The following is a 17010-nucleotide window of genomic DNA, read 5'->3' on the forward strand; positions in this document are numbered from 1 at the left end:
AGCTAACCTGTACCCCAGAGCGGCAGTTACGATGTAGCGGTTCTCTCTGGCTGTTGTGCAGCGATGACAGCCTTGACCTGGTCTCCTGCCATAAGAGTTCGTCTCCTGGTAGTGTCGCCAAAGTCGATTGATGATGCTTGGTGACACATCGACGCGCTGTGCCACCCTCCTTTGGGTCTGACCATCCTCCAGCATCTGGACCGTCCTGGCCACCTCGTTCTCTGTCAGATGGCGCCTGACTGCTTGGGTACACAAGATGAAGGTACACACTGACAAAACGAGCCGCAAAAGATCCATGTTGGTGTTTGTTTCGAAAATTATTGAGGAATGCATAGTTTCACGTAACAGCCTTATATACGATACCTTGAGTTGTATTCTCCTTGAGTGAGGTGCGTTTCGTTTGAGTTACTTCAAACTTCACTCGTAAGCTTAAACAATAGACTTGTAGACGAACGAATATGTTTTTCATGCATAAATTTAGTTATGTCAAAAATATACTGAAATATGTACTTGCTCCTTTCATAGTAATTAACGTTTTATTTTTACCTTATCTTGAAAGGTGATCTTAGCTTTTTTCATGATGAATGTAATAAAATAGAAATAAAAATATGTTTTGTTTTTTAAATATAGTAATGTAAAATGTATGTCGTTTGTTGAACACATTAATCAAAAGAATGTTAGAACATTCTTTTGATTAATGTGGGAGACCATATATATTTTCAGCACAAGACGTCATAAAACGTAATACAACTGTATTTCAATATATTCAAACAGAAATATATCGTTTTCTTAAAATCCTGAATAAATAAACCGAGGCAAATATTAAACACCAATGTTGTGTGATTACTCACACTTTCAAAAGTTCGAGCTTGCTATAGTCCATGCTTCGCGTGACAACGAAACGAAGATTTTCATCGCTGCTTTCGATGTTCCTTTTGAAATAAAAATACTTGTTTTAATACAACGACAGAAACATGCTTTGAGTATATGCTCAATAGTGATTTACAAGAAAAATCATTTAAAATGGGTACAAATTAATATTCAATAATTTTCCGTCTCAACAGTGGTACTTTCAGTATCCAAAATTCAAGTTATCCCTACACCAAATAAGTTAATGATTCTAAAATATCTTGGGAGGAAGAGGCGTGAGAAGACATACACACACGCAAAATCTCTACTCACTTTTACCTCCGTTCATAAAATAAATCTTACTGCTGGAATGTCGAAAGTTCTAGGTGTCGCTGTGTATTAGGCTGGTCTTTATTTATATATTTATATTCAGACGCACCCTTCTCACTAATAAGTAAGCACTGTCTCATATAAAATATGCGTGCATGTGTATATGAACCTGTGGTGCAATGTTTAATGTATTTGTGAGAGTGGCATATTGAAGTTTTTAAACCAGTATTTGTAAATACATTTGTGTTTGGGTGGTATATATATCAAGTACTACAGAGAAGTGGAAGAGGTTAACAAACTAATAAAAACCGTGGATAGTTATGTACTCGAGCTTAACTTCAGACGAATTATGGCTTTGTGTCTCACTGAAACTTTCATTTAGAAGCTTTAAAAATATTTGGTATTGTATAAATATACAGCTCAGAATATTTATTTCTAAAATAATTTTACGAAATAAATTTGAAAATAAAAATATAAGGTTCAGTTCTTATAGAGCCTGGGGTTGCCCGGTAGTTAGCTTGCCTTGCTCTATATGAATGGCTATCAAGTTATACAGTTCATTCAGATAAGAGTAGCACAAGAGGTTATGGTAAGTGCTGTTAAACAGTTGCCTTCCGTCTAATCTATTAGCTCAAAATTATGAATAGCTTATGCAGATAACTCTTGCATAGCTTTGCATAAATATTCGAAAAACATACTTTTAATGTATCTAATATTAATGTATAAAGTTCAAGTTTGGAAGGTATGAACACCGCTAGCAAGTTTCAGTGACAAATAAAACATCTCGAGCCAAATAGATATTTAGGTTGACATATAAACCACACTCTTGCATATCATCTTCATATACAAGTTCATTGCTGGTGTGTAATTATGTGTTCACTGTAATCAAAATGCCGACATGATTGTAACTGCTAACTGAAACAATTACCACTAGATGTCACTATGTAAATAATACTCTTGCCTCACTTTTCGTTTCAAGTATTACAAAGTTTCTTTCATTTTTGGAGTGTCGAATAAATTATTTTCGTGCATGATATTCCTTGCAAAATTTTTCCAAAACAAAAATAATCTTTAAACTATTTTGAAATGGAACTTTTTCATTAGATACATATTGTATTAACACACAACTTTTCATTACAATAACGTTCTAAAAAGAAACTAGGTAACTTTTGTCGTTATTTAAGATGTTACTGTATTTGGATTCACCTGATTCAGTATCTTTCTTTAGACAAAGTAGCCTTTCACCAACAAATTTTTAATAATTATATTTTATTAGCAGCGTGAAATATTGCAATCTCTAAACATTTTATTTATATAATAATAATACAAAGAAAAAAACGTGCAATTGTAGGTTTCAAGAACCAGAAATTCGAAGACTGTTGAATAAATTATTGTTCTTCATTATAAGTGTAACTTTTTTTTATTATGTTTTCAACCAGGACAACTATTACAACAGCTAGAACACTTTCTAAGCAATAGCGACAGCAACACGTGCAAAACAATAATATTATTCTGCAAAATTCGGATTTTCGAATTTTCCAACTTTTTTAATTTCTTTTCAGTTTTTCTGTTGTTGCACTCATGTCATATATTTATAAGTACTAACTGACTTCATAGCAAAGGAAGCACTATTTTATATATATTTTTAAGGATAACCCAATTCGAAGACATGGTAAAATTTATATATATATAACAATGCACATTATTTCAGAAAATTTGTTTGTTTGCAAAGTTACACAAAGAGCTGTCTGTACATACATCCGTAATTTTTAACTGATACAGAGATGCCAACTATTTCAAATGACTGAGCGTAATGATTGTAGACAGTTTTAATCCTTTTAGATTTGCCAGAAACAAGACAATCTGGTCAACAAGACCTCTTTTTTTCCAACTTGTGAACGATCACATTGGTGTTTCTATGCCGCTTAGAAAACGAGAAATACCCATCTACACGAGCGCTGATTGACTGACAAGCATTAATGACGTAACTATGGATTCCCCAACGTTCCCAGTATGGAGAAGCACCGCACTCCATATTTAGACGTCGGAGATACAAATATTTTTTATTATTTCAAGCACAAACATGATTATCGCAAGTAGCCATTTGGACTATGTATTTTATTTATTATCAAAATTTATTTGTATCTCACTAGAAATTTTCTTTTCACCCCTTTCAAGCCCTGGAGGAACAATTTATAACTTTATTGTATAGGCCTATATAATATATAATAATTTGGAAGTTGAAACAAGTCATAATATTTGTCTGTATGAGCTTATAGTCGTAATGTATACACCAAAATCGTAATGGTTGGCATCTCTGCTGATATATGTAAGGGTAAAGCAGCTTGTCAACTGCACCCACTGCCACCTCTTTGGCTTAATAGTACATCCACAGCTCTGAATTGAGAAGTGCATTTTGTTGTAGCAAAGGGCCACGAGCCCTTCAAAGTTTGAGCATTCCAATCTCTAGGCCGTACCCGGTCTTATATGCTGGAAGTATGTCATCAAAGTATTGTAGAACTACTTTTTTTATCAGTTGTTGTTTGATATTATCGTTCTAAGATTTGTTATCTTTGGAATTTAATTAGATTTATTTTTTACATTAATGCTTCTGTTTTACTATAGTGCAGAGATAAGAAACATACAAACTCAGATCTGGTAGCATCAAAACTCTTAGGAGTTGATGACGAAATGTATGAATCTGAACTCTGGTAAAGTTTATTTTGTTTGTTGTTAATCACAAAACTACACAGTAGACTGTCTGTGTGTGTCGAAAGTCCAGTTTGTATGGTTAAAAGCCCCCAGACTTACCGCTGAAACATTGGGGAGCTTATAGTGTATCACGCTGAAGAGTCTTATTTAATAAGACATATCAACCCTTATCACATCAACTATATCGATGGGGAAGACACAACAGAAAGGGTTTCTTTATGTGCTTATTTGAATTTCGAATAAAAGCAACATTAAACTATCTGCTGAGTCCAACGTGGGTAGTCGAATTCCGAATTTTAGCGTTGTAAGTCCACATATTTGGGGGACACCACCTGAAGGAACTATATACAGATATATCAGCTTTATATAAGTTTATCTGACAAACATTTAGCTTGTATTGCATTTATTTTACACTTTTACTGTGTTTGAGCAAATGACCTTTAATAATTATGTCTTTTAAGTAAGATAGAATCTTTTATAAGTGCTAGAGGTGTTAATTTTTGACACCTTCAAACAGGGCATATAGATTTATTTCCGGTGCCATATTCATGTAAATGATAAAACATAAGGTGAGAATATAAGTTAGAATAAATATTAGAAAATAGTAATAAAATGTTTAATTATTATTTGAGGGGAGGTCTGGTAATTAGGACATTCGACTCACAATATGCGGATCGCGAAGTCGAAATCCAGCATCAAACATTTTGCCGGAGGGTGATGTTTAACTGCCTCCCCTCTAGCCTATCGCTTCAAAATTAGAAACGGCTACCACAGACAATTCTCGAGTAGCTTTCCAAGTGAATTAACAAATTGATTTTAGGTAGCAACTAGATATGTTTGTAATTTGTCTAAACTACTGTACTATGACTTGAGTGAAAGCAATTTCTCAAACAGGTCATCTTCTTTTCCTACCGTACAGTCTACTTTCGCTTTCAGTTACCTTCTTTTAGCAAAGGGAAAAGAAGATAGCTTAGTTGTGTTGTTTTCAGTGTTTTATTGAACATCAGTGTACACGCTTTCTTCTTTTATACTTTTGAAATATAACAATAATATTTCTGTAAATGATATATTTAAGTAAATATGCGCGGGAAAAGGCCATATTTATATTGACGGCCCGGCATGGCCAGGTGGTTAGAGCGATCGACTCGTAATCTAAGGGTTGTGGGTTCGAATCCCCGTCACAACAAACATGCTTGCCCTTTCGGCTGTGGGGCGTTATAAAGTGATAGTGAATTCTACTATTCGTTGGTAAAATAGTAGCCCGAAATTTGGCGGTGATAACTGTCTGCCTTCCCTCTGTGTAGCTTTGCGCGAAACTAAAAAAAAAATAAAAATATTTGCATTATTTTAAATATTAATGCATCTAATGATAGCAGATTAGTGAAATATGATTAGCAAATATGAATCGACATCAACCGTCAACCGAGTAAACACACGAAGTCTCGTTCTGGCCATTCCATTAAGTTCATCTGTATTCTCTCAAAAACGATAAAAATAAGTTCTTCTGGAGTCAATTATATAGTTGGAAACTATAACAAAGAAAACGTTTTCATTCACACGAAGAACATAAAGTGATGAATAGATGTTGATATATAATAGATGAATAGAGGGGATAAGGGGAGGTAAAAGTGTTTTCCTATAGTAAAGAAACATCGGGTTGTCTGCTGCGTCCATCAAGGAGAATCGAACCTTTGATGTTATCGCTGTTAATCCAAAGACTTACCGCTGCCTCACCGCTCACTCTTGTTATGAAATTTGCAAAACAAGTAATAGATATGATTGATATCTATTGTATTTGTCATAAAGCATTGCCCATAGTTTTAGCATTATAAGCCCACTGAACCATCGGAGGGCTGATATATAATTATATTTGACTTTGCTGTAGGCCACTAATTATAGTCAGTTCCATAATTCTAGAATCCAGATTTCGATACCCATGGTGGGCAGCGTGCAGATAGCCCATTTTGTTGCTTTGGGCTTAACTTCAAACATTCTAACAGTATAGGTCATAAGAACATACGTAAATCCTAGATAGACAAATAATGAAATCCTGGGAGTACGTTTATAACAAAAAAGTAACTCTCGTTGGTTTAAACGAAAATGTTTTTAAAATTAATTAAATATCGCGTATCTTACTCGTTCTTGTATATCTTTAAACTTGGTAGGCGTCTGTTGTTTTCAGCTGCCTCTTTCTCTGATATCCAGTGAAAATATACAGACAAATAACCATATTTACATCATCATTACGTGCATGTGTATCTGTGTGACGTCATCTGAAGATAAACCGTTGAGAAGTTAACTGAAATTATAAAATATAACCTGCAACATCATGTACGATACATGCATACCATAAGATGAGATGATTCCAACTGGTAAGAATATTTTCTAGTCTGTAACTTAGTATCTCAGATCCTGTAAGGACAAAAACTCCCCTACGCATAACTCTAGTAATGTACAAGATAATAACTTTGTCTTCTCATTTATAAAATATAGGGTGAAAAACTTTCCATAGTATTGCCAGATGCTGTAAATTCAAACTTGTTCCAACCAATACAGTAAAACTGTACAAACAGAGTTAAGGCTTTCACAATAGTTCTATCACAGCATTGGGAAAAAATATATAACAGTTTTTCAAAGTACGAATTAATTAAGAAACATCGCATCCATGAAATGTTGCAAAACCTTTTTCTTATTGTTGCTTCTCCGCTAGATGGTCTAATGAAATCCAAAATTTTTTATGAATATCTTAAGCCTCAGCTCACCCCCACCCGATGGAGAAGCGATTTGTCCGTGAAGTTACAACGCTACAAACAGGAAGGTTTCGATACCTGTTGTGGGCAGAGCACAGAAAGCCAATTGTGTAGCTTTGTACTTGATTTTAAAGAAATAGACAAGCCTTAACTCCAACCGCCTCTGTGCATTTCTAATACGATCAATACCAACATAATTTTTCTGCTTCTGTTTAAAATGGAAAGGTAGAGAGAAAGATATTCTTATCGTACACACAATCAGCTGCTCTTTATAAATATCAAATAAGAAAAAAAAAAAAGACAAGTTAATCTTATACCATAACATATTACATTAGCTATGTAAGTTTGTTTGCTTTATAATAAAGCCACATTCGGCTCTCTGCTGTGTCTACCGCGGGGAATCAAACCCTAGGCTTAGCGTTTTAAGTCCATAGTTTAGCACTGTCACACTGTAAGTTGCGAATGTTTAGTTTTAGGAGAAAAGCAGGGATAACAGATATATCTGTGTTTGAGTGAGTATTCTGGCGTTTGAATAGAATATTATATCTACTTGTATATTGCAGAATGTGCTGTGCAGAGCATCATACTACTTTCATATTATACGAACTTAGCTCCTGTAATAAAATAGTCACAAATACGAAGTGACAGTATGAAGTATGCATCTTAACTGCTCAAAGGCATTCTTTCATCATCGTAGACCGGCATGGCTAAGTGGCTGGGACGATCGATTCGTAAGCCGACAGTTGGGGTTTGAATCCCCGTCAGAGTTGGTGGAATTATAATGTTACTGTCATTTAAGCTATTCATTGGTAAAAGAGTTGCCCCACAATTGGCGATGGGCAATGATGACTAACAGCTTTTCTTCTGGTGTTATACTGCTTTGCGCGAATTTAAAAAACAAACAAACAAACAATCCTTCATCATCATTTGAGTGCCAACGAAACGTTGGCGAGAGGATAACGTATTATTTTATTGGTTGTGAATGTTATGATAAAATAAAGATGACAGTACCAATATTTGGGAATTGTTGCTAGACTCGTGTGGTAAATGTGCTGACAGAAAGTTTAGATATTTTTGTTTTACATGTTATTTAAAACATTGCGTTTCTCGAAACCACACATTGAAAGCACAGGAGTCATCAAAATGATATGATTCCTCTTAAGCCTAAGAGCACAAGTAAAAATTATATTTAATAAATAGTTTAATTAACAAGCATTTGTGTAAAAATTAATATTTGATAAACGAGAAACATGAACATAGAGATTTAAATAAACATCCAGATAGCAGTTAACGTTTCATAAAATAGCAAGGAACATAAATAACGACCAAAGGAAAAAGAAACCGATATTTTTCGAATTATATGTAGAAAATACATAAATAATAAAAATTACTATATCAACATACTTAACATATCAACACTCTGCCTAAATCTTGATTATATAAAAACACAACAGAATAATTAATATTTATATACAAGTCCTCACGTAGGAGAATATGCCCATAACATGCTTGTGAAATTTGATAGCGTTGGGGTTAAACATATCTTTAACAGAGGCATATCCAACTCCACTTAGTTAAGAAGTATTAGAATTGAAGATGAGTTGGCGCTGAAAGGAAAAACAACTTCGTGAAGTGTGTAGATGTGGCAAGCCACACTCCAGTTTAATAAACACAGGGCTGCTTTGTGTGTGCGTGTTTACGTGCACAGCCCGTTAGGCCAAACTGATGTCCCACTGAGTGGCGTTTCTTTCTAACAAGAACATGATGACATTTGACCGTGGGAACTCTCTGTACAGTCCTCACGGAAAGCTTTGTTCGGGACTTTGTTCCCTACACTATAGGGGGATAACCATTGAAAGCACGATCATTTTTTAGTTGTAGAATCGTCTTTTCTTTTTTAATTTTCAAGAACTACAGTATTGAATAAATATTTTCAGATTGCCGTTCCAGATTGCTTGTTTTTATTCCACCTAATGACTTTTTGATTTATTTTACTTCTTGCTCTTCTGAAACCTCAAGTGAAGATATACACATCCTCTACGGTACGTTAATGAATTTGTTATTGTTCATATGATAGATGTGTTAGAATGTTAGGACCTTAGGTGCTTTCTTTCAAGCAGAAGGCATAGATATAGGTGCTGTCAATACTACAGATTATTCATCGGCCATACATCTTAGTCAGAATCTGTATTAAAATATCACACATCTTAGTCATAGTCTGTATTAAAATACCATACATCTTAGTCAGAGTCTGTATTAAAATACCATACATTTTAGTCAGTGTCTGTATTAAAATACTATACATCTTAGTCAGTATCTTATCGTTTCAGAGGAAACTACAGATCAATCAAAAGATAAACAGATTTTGTAAAGATGGAACTACCCCCGAGTTACAAGTTATGTCCAATTTTGTTGTAAGAGATGCGCACATTTTAGGCGTAAATTGCGGCGAGTTTGGTTTGTTTTAAATTTCGCGCAAAGCTACACGAGGGCTATTTGCGCTAGTCGTCCCTAATTTAGCAATGTAAAATTAGAAGAACGGCAGCTAGTCATCACCACCCACCGCCAACTCTTGGACTACTCTTTTACCAACTAATAGTGGAATAGACCATCACATTATAACGCACTCACGGCTGAAAGGGCAAGCATGTTTGGTGTCAAGGGGATTCGAACCCGCGACCCTCAGATTACGAGTCGAGTGCCTTAACTACCTGGCCATGCCGGGCCTCTTTCGATTAGAGATACTACAATATTAAACAAATTAGCAAAAGTTAAAAACTACGTCATAGTTAAATCGATGAATACACCTAGCTCTCAAATTAAGAAAATTAAATTTAAATTTAAACGCAAAAAAGCTCAAGATCTCAAACAGGTTATTTTTCGAACATCAAGCCAAAGTCGCTCAAATCCGACAAGTGTTTATAAACGCATAATTATATATTATGTCGATATTTCGATTCCTAACTGAATATTTCGTGCCTTTTACCCTACAGGATAGCGGTAAGTTTACAGATTTATAACGCTAAAATGCTGGATTAGATTACCTGCGGTGAACACAGCAGATTGTCTGATGTGGGTTTTCTCTAAAACAAACAAATATGTTATGCGTTTTTTATAATTTACGACAAATAATTTCATTTTTATTCAAGTGTTTCTGTTACACAATCACCGTTAAAAAGAGTTAATTTTTTGTTGAATATACTTTTCCTAAGAGTTCTTCCTAAGAGCTCCAGTAAGCCAATGTTTGGGAATATGGACAGGTAAGAGAGTAATTCATAAACAATAACTTTTGATAACAGGTTGTTATTATTGTTGTTTAGCGTAAAGCATTGTGCTATCTGCACTTTATCCATTGTGGGGAATCGAATCCTCAATTACAGCGTTTCTAGGCTATAAGTTTATCAACCGACTCACCCAGAGCTTTTCGGACAGGAAAACACTAAATGCTAAACAATTGATAGTTCGAAAGTAATATGCAGATTTGACTCTGATTTAAAGTTCATTTTATATCGGCTTGCCATTTCCTGCTTGTAAGGGCACTTAATTAACAATTCATGGGTCGAGGGTAAGAATCCTAGTCACCGAACATCATCGCACTTTCAGCCATGGGTACGTTATAACGTGACGGTCAATCCCACTGTTAGTTGGTCAAAGAGTAGTCTGAGAGTTGGCGGTGGATGGTTTTTGACTTCCCTCTAGTCTATCAACAATAAATTAGGAACGACTAGTGCAAATAACTTTTGTGTAGTTTTGCGCGAAATTCAAAACAAACAATCATTTTATATCTATAAATGTTATGTCAAAAATATTAAAGCAGGATTTACTGTGTCGAGTTGTAATTAATATTAAACTCTGAATTAACTTAACTTCAAGAGAACAGTAAAATTTTAGTCTTTATCAAAATAACAAGTCAATGAGGTCAAAAAATTAAAATTTAAACAAGACATTTAAGTTGTTTTTTGTTTTCTATAACAGGTACTTGTTGTCCATTCTAGTATGAACTACCAACTTAAACGTTCTATCAAATAAAGCAGTGACACATTGGAACATAATTTATTAAGAAATATACACGTCGTTTTTATAGTCTCATGCTGGTACAGCGATAAGTCTACGAATTTACAACGCTAAAATCAGGAGTTCAATTTTTCATCGGTGAACTCAGCAGATAGCCCGATGTGGCTTTGCTATAAGAAAACACACATACGTTTGTTATTCTATATTCTATATAGTCTAGAACAGCAGAACTCAAAACTGATATTTTTATTTACTGACAAATCTGGAAGATTCAAGACTCCAAAGAATATCTTTGCTCTCTGATGACCAATGAATATGTAGATGTCTTTACACGTGACTATGGAATTTAAGAGTGAAATTATACAAATTGTGTTTGATGCAGGTATGAAAAGAGAACAAATTTGAATATTAGTAAAAATTTGTCCAGGATACAACATTTTGTTTTATTATTTTAATATATTGTCTATGGACCATCATAAAAAATATTTTCAAATTAAAGCTAATTAAAACTCATCGAATCCATTGTAACTGCATGCAGCCATATTATAACAAGTAAAACTGCAATGTTATACAGAGTCAAACTTCATATCAAAACAACATTAAATATCACAATGAAGTAAAATAAAAGTAAAATTGAACCACAATAACAAATATAAAGAGCAAAATATTTAACAAAGGAAAACCAGAAATATTTTTTAAATATCGTGAAATTTATCTTTAAACATAATTCAAATCTGTAAAAAAAAAAGAAACAAATATTTGAAATACACTGCAAAATATGATTATTAAATATAAACTAAATAGACATAGGTACTTAGGAAAATTAAATGCATACATTTACATGACATTTATGTTGTGGTTGAGACATGGAGGTCATATAGGTCCACGAGTGGTGCTGAAATGGGTACCACTGACAGCAGGGTATCTTCCAAACTAACCATGAGACACTGCTTGTTAATGGCAGTCCTAGCTGCTTTCCATTCCGTGTCTTTAGACAGTTATGTATTTCACCACTTCCGTTTTCCTATATCACTTCTATTCTCTGATGATTCAATTCGAAGATATCGTCCATGATATAATTTGGACCAGTGAGTGTTAGCAATACTAGAGTAATTTCTGATAAACAAGTAAACAGTGATCCACGTCGCTGAGCCTGTAAAGTGGTTCTAAAAACATAAACCAATGTTTGGTATCTATATCTAACATAAGAAACGAACTTCTTTGCTTCTTTCAGTACGTGGTTCAATTTTACATCAATATTGTAAATTAATTTTTGACAACTTCTTTCGATGCTCTTTTAGGCTACAAATATAATTTTGCTGTTAATTGTAGTAAAAGACAAAAGGAATAAACAGACTGTAAACCTAACACGATAGTTTAACTCAAGTTTTAGTAATATATATGAGGTAAGATAAATTTTAAAGACAATCAAATAGAACCTTAACTTGTATGGTCCATAATGTTGAGTTATCCCCCCCCCATATGTAGGCACGTCAGTGAAGCATCTCGAAACATGAAACTTGTTAGTTGGTTGAATGGTTGTTTTTGAGTTCAAAGCTAAATAATGGGTTATATTTGTTCTACCCACCCAGTTTTAAATATCGCGAGCTTAAAACTTGCCGCTGTGCCACTGGGGAGCAAATATGAAACAACTAATAAAGTGTACATAGTAATAACATTGTCTTACACGAGGAAAGAAGCTATCGCTTATAATGTTATGTGAAACTAACCGATACCATGAAATATAGGAAAGAATATCGGATAAAAGCCGTGAACAAGTATTTAATATACAAACCATTTGAATGGTATATTGACTAACATAAGTATTTGATAGATATAAAAATAAAAAGTCAGGTTTGCTACACGAGGACACAGTTTCTGCCTTCCTTTATGAAGTCACCAAATATATTATATTTTGAAATTATTGTTTGATACCATATCTGATTTATCTCTCTTCCAAGTAAGGCTAATTTTCTTCTTATTTTGCTTTGAATTGGTCTGGGGGACACAATACTATTCATGAGTGTCCCTTTAGTCAGACTGATCTTAATTGTCTTTAGCTAGTTTTCTATAATTATTTTTCAATATTCAGTTAGCGTTGTAACAGCTCTTTGGAATTAAATTGCTTGAAAATTTATAATACTGAATTTGAGTTGTAAATTTATATAATATGAAAGATTAAGTTGAAAACAATTAATAACAACTGAGTTTCTTTCTAGCTACTCGTAAAACATAAAACCATTGCTGCTACCACCATAGGAAAGATGTCGAACCTCTGGCATCAGTATAGTATATTGATCAGAATCATCATTCAGTATTATCTTCTCAATCATAGTAATCGGTCAGATTTCGACACCTTTGGCTTCTCTGGTGATTGTGTGTTAATAATCCTTAGCCACGTTTAAGCAGATTCAGAGTGGTCAAACCAGTCATTGTTCCGCACTAACTGGAGGCTGCTCTGATATACTTTTCATTTTTGTTATGGATTTGAGAACCCTAAACAGTCTGTTCAGTTAAAGCCAATTGACATATTTGCCAATGGAATGCAATAATATCTTATCAACTTTATTGTTTCACTTCAACTACCACCTCTCTGCTTTTAGTTGGGGGCAAAACTGGCTTCAGGATCCTCTCGCCTCCAATGTGTTGACACTCTTGATGGATTAGCATGTACCTGGTCTTTATATTCCTTGCAAGTGTGGAGATAAACACTGCAGTATATATTATGTAGGTCCTCCTACAAAGCACATAACTTGGCGGATTAAATTTAACAACTTAATGTATCAATGCACATTAAATACTTGAAAAAAAAGAAAAAAGAAGAGAGTTCATGTACAGCTCTGTTCAGCCCTAAGACATTATAAAGTATATAATATAACTCACTCATGTAGTCTGTTCAGTTGGTATAATGCAGATTTCTTTACTTGTGATTAAAAATTACTAGAGAAAAATCTACAAGTTATGTGTTTTTCCTACACATATTACCAGTTTTCTATATGTATGTGTTTTTCCCATATATATATTATCAGTTTTCTATATGTATGTGTTTTTCCCATATATATATTATCAGTTTTTCTGTATTTCTGTGTTTTTCTATATATATATTATCAATTTTTCTACATTTCAGTGTTATTCCTATGTACATATATTATTATTTTCTCTATATTTCTGTTTTCTTATGCCCCCCAGTGACTTAGCGGTATGTCTGCGGACTTGCATGCTAAAATCCGGGTTTCGATACCCGTGGTGGGCAGAGCACAGATAGCCCATTGTGTAGCTTTGTGCTTAATTCCAAACAACAACAACTGTTTTTTTACATATATTATCAATTTTTCTACATTTCTGTGTGCTTCCTATATATATATATATTATCAGTTTTTCTACATTTCTGTGTGCTTCCTATATACATATTATCAGTTTCTCTATATTTCTATGTTTTCTTATATGTATTATCAGTTTTACTACATTTATGTGTGCTTTCTATATGTATGTACATTATAAGATTTCTACATTTATGTGTTATTCCTATATACATATATTATAAGATTTTCTATATTCATGTGTTTTTGATTTTTATTTCCTAGGTCACTTTCCATGTGTGGATACCTAAATGTAGGTATCGATCACTTATGAACTTACACATTAAATTAAATCGGCCGTTTAAACTAGATGTACACAGAATATCAAAACTGACATTATACTATGATAAGACAACAGTATGAGACTTACAACGCGCACACATAATTACATATACAATATATGTTTATAAAGGATCACGCATATTAAAGGATGACAGAAGAAAAAAAGATATACGCTTACGTCTACAAAGTGACCAGGATCACAGATACAACAAAGTCATTTTGCGGTTATAACTCTATTAGCAGTCAGTCATATCTTTAAATACAGGAAAATACATAAAGGTAAGGGTTGGCTTTTAAGATTTTTTTAAAATTTATTTTTAATAGTTTTTGTTTAGTTTAGAGGATGGGACAGCCGAGATGGAACAATAGATCGCATATTGTCCCAAAACATTTCATGTTATGTTATAACCAAACTGATGTTTTAAATACAATTATATATTTAATTTGTGTTTGTTTCTGAATTTTGCGCAAAGCTACTCGAGGGCTATCTGCACTAGCCATCCCTAATTTAGCAATGTAAGACTAGAGGGAAAGCAGCTAGTCATAACCAACCGTCAACTCCTGTGCTACTCTTTTACCAACGAATAGTGAGACTGACTGTGACAATATAACGCCCCCACAGCTGAAAGGATGAACACGTTTGGCGTGATGAGGATTCAAACCCGCGACCCTCAGATTACAAGTCGAGTACCTTAACCACCTAGCCATACCACGCCCCTTAAATTTTTTTAAGCAATAAATTTGCATTGTCCTAAAACGTTGATTTTTAATAAGCAAGTTATAATTTGTTACAAAGAAACGAGAATAACTTATTTTCATTATAATAATTTTATTCTTAAGATATATTGTAGCTAAACTAGATAGAAATTAAATCCCAATATTTATAAATATTTTTATAACAGATAGCGAAACGTGAAAAGATTCCAGCAGACAAATGTTCTTGTTTTTTTTTGTAATTTACATGACAAATGTATTACTCAATTATGTTTCTACTAAGGTCCTAGATCCCCAGTGGCTCCGCGGTATGTCTGTGGACTTCCAACGCTAAAAACTGCGTTTCGATACCCGTGGTGGGTAGAGTACAGATAGCCCATTGTGCTTTGTGCTTAATTCAAAACAATTAAACTCCTACATTTGACTTTTTCTTATTATACAAAAATCGTTGTTAGATACACAGTGTTTTATTTTGATATAGAAAAATAAATTATTAGTGGCTGCCAAATTTGCCCTCGTTATTTGCTTCATACAATATCATATTTTATGGCATTATACAGCATTGCTCTGTAAAACTGTTAAATAGTAATTACCTGCACAGTGTCATAGGAATATTATATATAAAATGTTTTATAACCATATAAATTTTCCTCCATACGATAAATTTTTATATGTAGTTGTTAGTCCTATACAGTATGGAACTTCAGTATAAAAGTTATGTTTGAAAAAAATAATATAACCAGATATGTTTCAAAAACTTCATACTAACTGTTCTTAGTATTGAACTTTTTTAGCTATAACATGCGAATACTGAGATTACATGCATAACTCCGTAAACACGATTTATTATCCAACAAATTAACATATGCAATAAAAACTATTAATTTTTAATTTAAAACAGTGATACAGTTTCGGAAAGAGGACTCGGTAATAATGATAGTCATATATATATGTATTGCTGCTATCTGCAAATATTTGAGATACGGAGTATATTGTCTACAAACCTTGTCAATTTTACTGATTGTGCTCTTAAAGATTCATGTACACTAATCAAGTATGGGATAACTCCCAGGCTACTTTGATAAATTTAAGCACTTTAACTCTTTGACTAATGTATGATCTTGAGGTTCGTTTGAGGAACATCAAACCAATAAAATGAAAATAATATTGTAAACTGTTTACAGGTGTTGTTTTAATGATACTTATGGTCCAGTTGTTCAACTTGCTTTCTTTTCTATCCAATGTTATAAAGAATGAATGGTGAGCTCAGAAGTTCGTGAATCTAGTTAAAAAATATATTTGCTACGCATTATTTTCTACGTGGTGAATTATGGCAGCCTTTTATATCCTCCTGAAGATAAGATGTTTCATTCCACAACATATCCTTTCGATGTGTAATATCCCTCTCAAATTCACCTATTTTAGACAAATTCTGTTATGTTTTGTTTTTCGTAGAAACTGAAAACTGGAAAGATAGTCCCCTACACAGCTTTCTTGACGTCTCACAGCGAGGTCGTCTTTTCTCCAATCTGGAATCCACGGGTGTTCGGATCGGTGTCCTGCAGTGCAGTTTATTTAACCGCTGCGGTACCGTCCCTGGTCGTGACAGCCTCGGTCCCTACCACCACCCCGCTGTGCACAGACGAGGAAGACAGCGAGAAAAAAAAAGAGAAAATGAAAATGAATGAAGACATGAAGGACAACCATTGAAGTGTATATACATATATATTTGTGTCTGAGTTGTATTGTCTTTCCACTGAAAACAACGTGTTTGTTTATTGGACGTACGTATTCGTTTCTGTCGCATAGAAAATATCACTACTAGAATATTTAGCTATAAAGTTTAATTCAACAACAGTGACTCATACAGATCCTTACCGCCAAAATTTGAGCAGTTTTTCACATTCAGTTAAACTTATGGAAAAAAATAACTGGAAAACTTAAGAAGTATATTTTGTGCATTTATAAATTTGTAAGCATGATTTGATTTTCTCATCATA

At 33.6% G+C, this 17010-nt stretch overlaps 1 long non-coding RNA gene across 1 annotated transcript in view; it reads left to right on the plus strand.

Annotated features, from left to right (window-relative positions):
- Positions 1-16590, plus strand: part of LOC143238648 (uncharacterized) — a 31087-nt gene extending 14497 nt beyond the window's left edge. The window contains exons 2-3 of the long non-coding RNA XR_013020705.1: positions 14240-14575; positions 16466-16590. This is a non-coding gene — a long non-coding RNA (uncharacterized LOC143238648). The remainder of the gene's footprint in view (positions 1-14239; positions 14576-16465) is intronic.
- The last annotated feature ends 420 nt before the right edge of the window (positions 16591-17010 follow it).

This window comes from Tachypleus tridentatus, chromosome 13, assembly GCF_004210375.1.
Source record: "Tachypleus tridentatus isolate NWPU-2018 chromosome 13, ASM421037v1, whole genome shotgun sequence".
NCBI classification, from domain to species: Eukaryota; Metazoa; Arthropoda; class Merostomata; order Xiphosura; family Limulidae; genus Tachypleus; species Tachypleus tridentatus.